Here is a 6,030-nt window from a genome sequence, read left to right on the forward strand (position 1 = left end):
ACGAATGAACTGACACTTTCATGTCTATCAACAATTTTAACAGTATCTAATGTTATCATTACTTGTTTTGTTCAGCTTGAACACTGTTATTAAAAATAATAAAGCACATGCAAATGAAAGATGTTTTGTATTTACTAGAAATCTGACTGTATATTCAAGTTATTTTTATAGCGTGTCAATGTATTATTCCCCTGAGTCTGAAGAACTTGATGAGTATTGTTTACCAGGAAATTGACTTTCCATTTCCATCAGCAATGGACTTGATTCAAAAATGTGTTTCATCATTGAAACATAACTCAATATTGAACATCTCTTGTTGAGCAAATGGCAGATTATATAATGTTATAGAGGTAATCCATCCATTAAAAACATATCACAGGTTTCAGGATAGTTAGGATTTGAACTTCATCTTGCTTATCCTTATGATGTACCATATATTCAGTATTTATTGTGATTAGTGATTATCTAAAATTAGATGCACATGCTGTTGTGCTAGACATACTACACTTTAGGGAGCTACCATTTGATTTTTATGGGTGGGGCTAGGATGAAATTTGAAAAAAGGCAGGACAGGATTTTGAGCCAAAAAAAAAAAGCAGGATGAGTAACTTAGCAAAAAAAAAGGCAGGATGACAATTGTTGTAAAAAAGTAGGATAAGCTAAGAAAAAAAAAGCAGGACCGAAAAGACTGAAAAATAAAAAGGCAGGACAGAGATTACAAATAAAAAAAAAGGCAGGACAATTTATCATCCTAGCCCCCCCCCCATAAAAATCAAATGGTAGCTCCCTTATAATTCACAATATTGGCAAGCAAAAAAAATCAAAAGCCAAGGAACAGTGCTTATATTGCTGTTCTTCATCTCAAGTCAATGATGTAGTTGTGTTTGTAAACATCAATTATGTATAAATAAATTTGGTGTTTTTACTGTTGTTATGATATTGTAATTATTATGTTTATTTATGTTGGCCTAATTTGTGTTGTATGGCCTGATAGTTGTTTACCAAATAATCTTATAACTGTGCAGTTTAGGAATCACTGGAACAATCACAGAATGATTAGAACTTTCTAGAATGATCCTTATAAAAGATGCGTAATTTAAACTTCTACGTTATTCCAGAAACTTCCGTTGTAACTTTCCAGGATTTTCCACAATGTTCCGTTCTAGCGTGTTCTAGAATAATCCGTCACAACTATATATATACAGACACTAAAGTTAAACTCTCATAATAAAACTTGGACATAGACATTGATAGACATTAGTATTCACAGCATTTGGATTGACACTTTTATTCTACAAACAACATCATACTGGATTGTGACATTAGTAGTGAACGTAATATTCAAATTGGATTCCGAAAGATTTCCGGATACAGATAAAGATAACAGATTGGACTCATATTTTGACAGTTAAGTTAACAGTTATATTTGTAAAATACTTCTTGTAAACTTTTGTATATTAAATATTGTTAAATTTTACTATTGATTTGTGTCTTTTGTTGGCTACAATTTAAAGGCGATTTCTGGCCGTAACAGAAATTGGGGGCTCGTCCGGGATACTAAAATATATTATTCAAAATTTGTTTAGTATTTTTATCATAACTAGCCAACAAAATTCTACAAAATGGCATTTGATGCTGGTAAATTTTTGAAAACGCCAGACCTGGAGAGTTTTGATAATTTAAGGAAAGAGGAATTAGTGTTGCTTGCTAAACATCTGAAATTAGTTTTTAAAGTATCTATGAGAAAACAAATTATAAAAAATTTGGTTATAGACAAATTAGTTGACGCAGAAATTTTAGGTGAAGAGGCTCTTGATCTTAAGGTCGAAAATGTTGACGCCTTTAAATTAAAACAGCTTGAATTAGAACATGAACTCAAACTAAAAGAACTGGAAATGAATTCGAAGGAGATGGAGAAAAGAAAAGAGGATGAATTTAAATTAAAACAGGCAGAACTGGAAATGAAGGAAAGGTTAGAAATGGAGAAAAAAGAAAAAGAAGATGAATTTAAATTAAAAGAACTTGAAATGAGAGAAAGGTTAGAGATGGAAAAATCGAAAATTGAAATGGTCAAAGAAGAAAGCAACACTAACGTCCAGTCGAAATCAGATTATTTTGATGCAGCAAAAAACATACGTTTGGTTCCGAAATTTTGTGAAAAAACAGTTGATAAATATTTTCCACAGTTTGAGAAAATTGCAAATAATTTGAAATGGCCAAAGCCATATTGGACTACGATGCTGCAAAGTGTTTTTGAGGGTAAGGCAGCTGAAATATACTCCGCACTTCCATCAGAAAAAAGTTCTGATTATGACACTGTGAAACAGGAAGTTTTGAAAGCCTATGAGCTAGTACCAGAAGCATATAGACAGAAATTTAGATCTTATAAAAAGTTTGATTCGCAAACCTATGTGGAATTTGCTCGGGAAAAAGAAGATCTATTTGATAAATGGCTTACTTCAAAGAAAACAAATAACAATTTTGATCACCTAAGACAATTGATGTTATTAGAAGAGTTCAAACAATGTGTTCATTCAGAATTAAAAACACATTTAGACGACAAAACTGTTGATTCAATACATGATGCAGCTGTTATATCAGATAATTATACTCTTTCACATAAAAGAAGTTTCAAGGGTCAAAATTATAATACTTCCAGTGGAAATTACAAAAATCAAAGCACTGAGCATACTGATAGTAAGCCTGTTCCACAGAATAAGAGTCAGTCCAGTTATAATATGTCCAGTTCAAAATTTGATACTTTTGAGAAGAAGTCACTGACTTGTGCTTATTGTAAGAAGATTGGTCACCTGATGGCTGATTGTTTTAGACTCCAGAAGAAGAATGAACGAGATATTAAGCCAAAGACCAGTGCTTGTACGACACCTTATATTACCAGTACATTGGAATGTCCTGCGCGTCAGGCTTTTAAGTCCAGTTTTTGTGATTACATGGAGGAATATAAACCCTTTATGTCTGATGGGTTTGTTTCTATTGTTGATGATACCACTCTTCATCCTATTAAGATTTTACGGGACACTGGAGCTTCTCAGACTTTATTGTTAGAAGGTGTGTTGCCTTTGTCCGAGAATACTTCTGTTGGTGCCTCCGTTTTGTTACAAGGTGTAGAGTTAGGTTGTATAGATGTTCCTCTCCATCGTATTTATCTGAAGTCAGATTTGATAACTGGACCAGTTGTTGTAGGTGTTCGTCCTAATCTCCCTGTTGAGGGTGTTACATTATTGCTAGGAAATGATCTAGCTAGGAACAAAGTGGTTGCTGAACCAATTGTTACCAGTGAACCGGTGGTGGATGTTAAATCACCTGAAGATGATGCTGAATTGTATCCAGCTTGTGTTGTTACTAGGGCGATGGCTAGAAAACAACAAAATGAGAATTTGCAAGAAGACAAGTTTGATTACATGGACCTTTCTGACACTTTTATAGCTGACATTGAAGGTCCTGGTAGCTCAGAAAAGGCCATTACAAAACCACCTAGTGTTAACAAAAGTGTTATTATGCCATGGCCAGATGTAAACAGCCATTTATTAGACCGAAAGAATTTACTTGAAGAACAACATAAAGACCCTGAGGTTCTTCAGCTCAGCCAGAGGGCTCAACCACAGGAGGAAGCAGACAAAGTGGCTGAATGCTATTTCCATCAGGACGGCATTTTAATGAGGAAGTGGAGGCCTCCTGATGCTACCCCAGAGGAGGAATGGAGAGTGATATACCAAGTGGTGGTGCCTAAAGTGTATCGGCAAGAAATTATTGGTCTTGCCCATGACACCCCCTTGGCTGGACACTTAGGTATAAGGAAGACTTGCCTTAAGATCTTGCAGCATTTCTACTGGCCCAGACTTCGAAATGATGTCGCAGAATACTGCAAATCATGCCATATATGCCAGGTTGTTGGTAAGCCTAACCAGAAAATACCACCAGCACCTCTTCTGCCTATTCCAGCCTTTGACGAACCTTTCAGCAGAGTTCTAATTGACTGCGTTGGACCTTTACCAAAGACCAAGACTGGAAATGCATATTTATTGACAATCATGTGTACATCTACCCGCTTTCCTGAAGCTATTCCGCTCAGAAATATCAAGACACCTACTATCGTCAAAGCTTTGATCAAATTTTTCACATTAGTAGGACTTCCTAAGTCTATACAGTCCGACCAGGGATCAAATTTCATGTCAGGTTTATTTCAGCAAGTCGTGTACCAGTTAGGGATTGCTCAGTACAGATCAAGTGCTTATCATCCAGAATCTCAAGGTGCCTTAGAACGTTTTCATCAAACATTGAAGAACATGATTAGAACTTTTTGTCTTCAATTTGACAGAGACTGGGATGATGGAGTTCACTTTCTACTTTTTGCAGTCCGTGAGGCTGTTCAAGAATCCCTTGGATTTAGTCCCTTTGAATTGGTATTTGGTCATACTGTAAGGGGACCGTTAAAATTGATTAAGGAAAAGTGGCTTACTGAAGATACTGACTTGAATCTTTTAGACTATGTATCTAGATTTAAAGAAAAACTGTTTACTGCTTGTCAAATTGCTCAGAAAAACTTGAAAAATATACAGAACAAGATGAAAATATGGTATGATAAGGATGCCAGGGACAGAGTTTTTGAGCCTGGTGATAAGGTACTTGTATTTCTGCCAGTCCCTGGACATCCTTTACAGGCTAAATATTGTGGTCCTTATACAATAGAGAGTAAAATTAATGATTTGAATTATATTGTAAAAACTCCAGGTCGGCGCAAACAAAATAGAGTGTGTCATATTAATATGTTAAAGCCATATTTTGAGCGTACTAATGTACTATGTGATAGTAAACCAGTTGCCACTTTAGGCATGGTTCAATTTGAGAACAATCATGACAAACCAGATGTAATTGAACAACCTTTTAGTTCTAAATCTATGGAAGAGACCGTTAGATTGAAAAATTCAGAAATTTTGTCAAATTTAGACTCAAAAGTTGCACATCTGTCTTTTGATCGTAGAGAAGAAATAAAAAACTTTGGTATTTTCTTTTAAAAATCTTTTTCCAGATGTGCCAAACAAAACCACTGCTGTTTGTCATGATGTTGATGTCGGAGATGCTTCTCCAATTAAGCAACATCCTTACAGGCTCAATCCACTCAAACTTGAAGTTATGAGAAAAGAAATTAAATATATGCTTGACAATGATATTATTGAGCCGAGTAACAGTGAATGGAGCTCTCCTTGTCTCCTTGTGCCAAAACCAGATAAAACTTTTCGTTTCGTGACTGATTTCAGAAAAGTAAATTCAGTCTCAAAATCTGATTCCTATCCGATTCCAAGGATAGACGATTGTATTGACAATATTGGTCAAGCAAAATTTGTGAGCAAATTTGATTTATTGAAAGGTTATTGGCAAGTTCCGTTGACACAGAGAGCTCGTGAAATATCAGCTTTTGTTACACCAGATGGCTTATTTCAATATACTGTAATGCCATTTGGCATGAAAAGTGCTCCAGCTACATTTCAAAGAATGATCAATAATGTTATAAAAGATTTAGACTGTTGTTATGCTTATATTGATGATCTTATTGTATGTAGTGATAGCTGGGAACAGCATTTAACACATTTGTATGATACTTTTGATAGATTGTCAAAATCAAATTTGACTGTTAATCTTGGTAAAAGTGAATTTTGTCAGGCCACTGTTGATTATTTAGGGCATACAGTTGGCCAAGGTCAAGTAAAACCTATTATGGCTAAAGTGGAAGCTATTTCCAAATTTCCACCTCCTACAAATAGAAAACAACTTATGAGATATTTAGGCATGATTGGATTTTACAGGAAATTTTGTTCAAATTTTGCTACTGTTGTTCAACCATTGACTCATCTTTTACGAAAAGACTCTAAATTTATCTGGAGTGAAAATTGTCAAAACGCTTTTGAAAATAGCAAATCACTTTTAATTAATAGTCCAGTTCTGATTACTCCAGACTTTGAAAAACAATTTAAACTTGCTGTTGATGCAAGCGATGTAGGAATAGGAGCT

The sequence above is a fragment of the Mytilus trossulus genome, chromosome 1 (genome assembly GCF_036588685.1).
Source record: "Mytilus trossulus isolate FHL-02 chromosome 1, PNRI_Mtr1.1.1.hap1, whole genome shotgun sequence".
NCBI lineage: Eukaryota > Metazoa > Mollusca > Bivalvia > Mytilida > Mytilidae > Mytilus > Mytilus trossulus.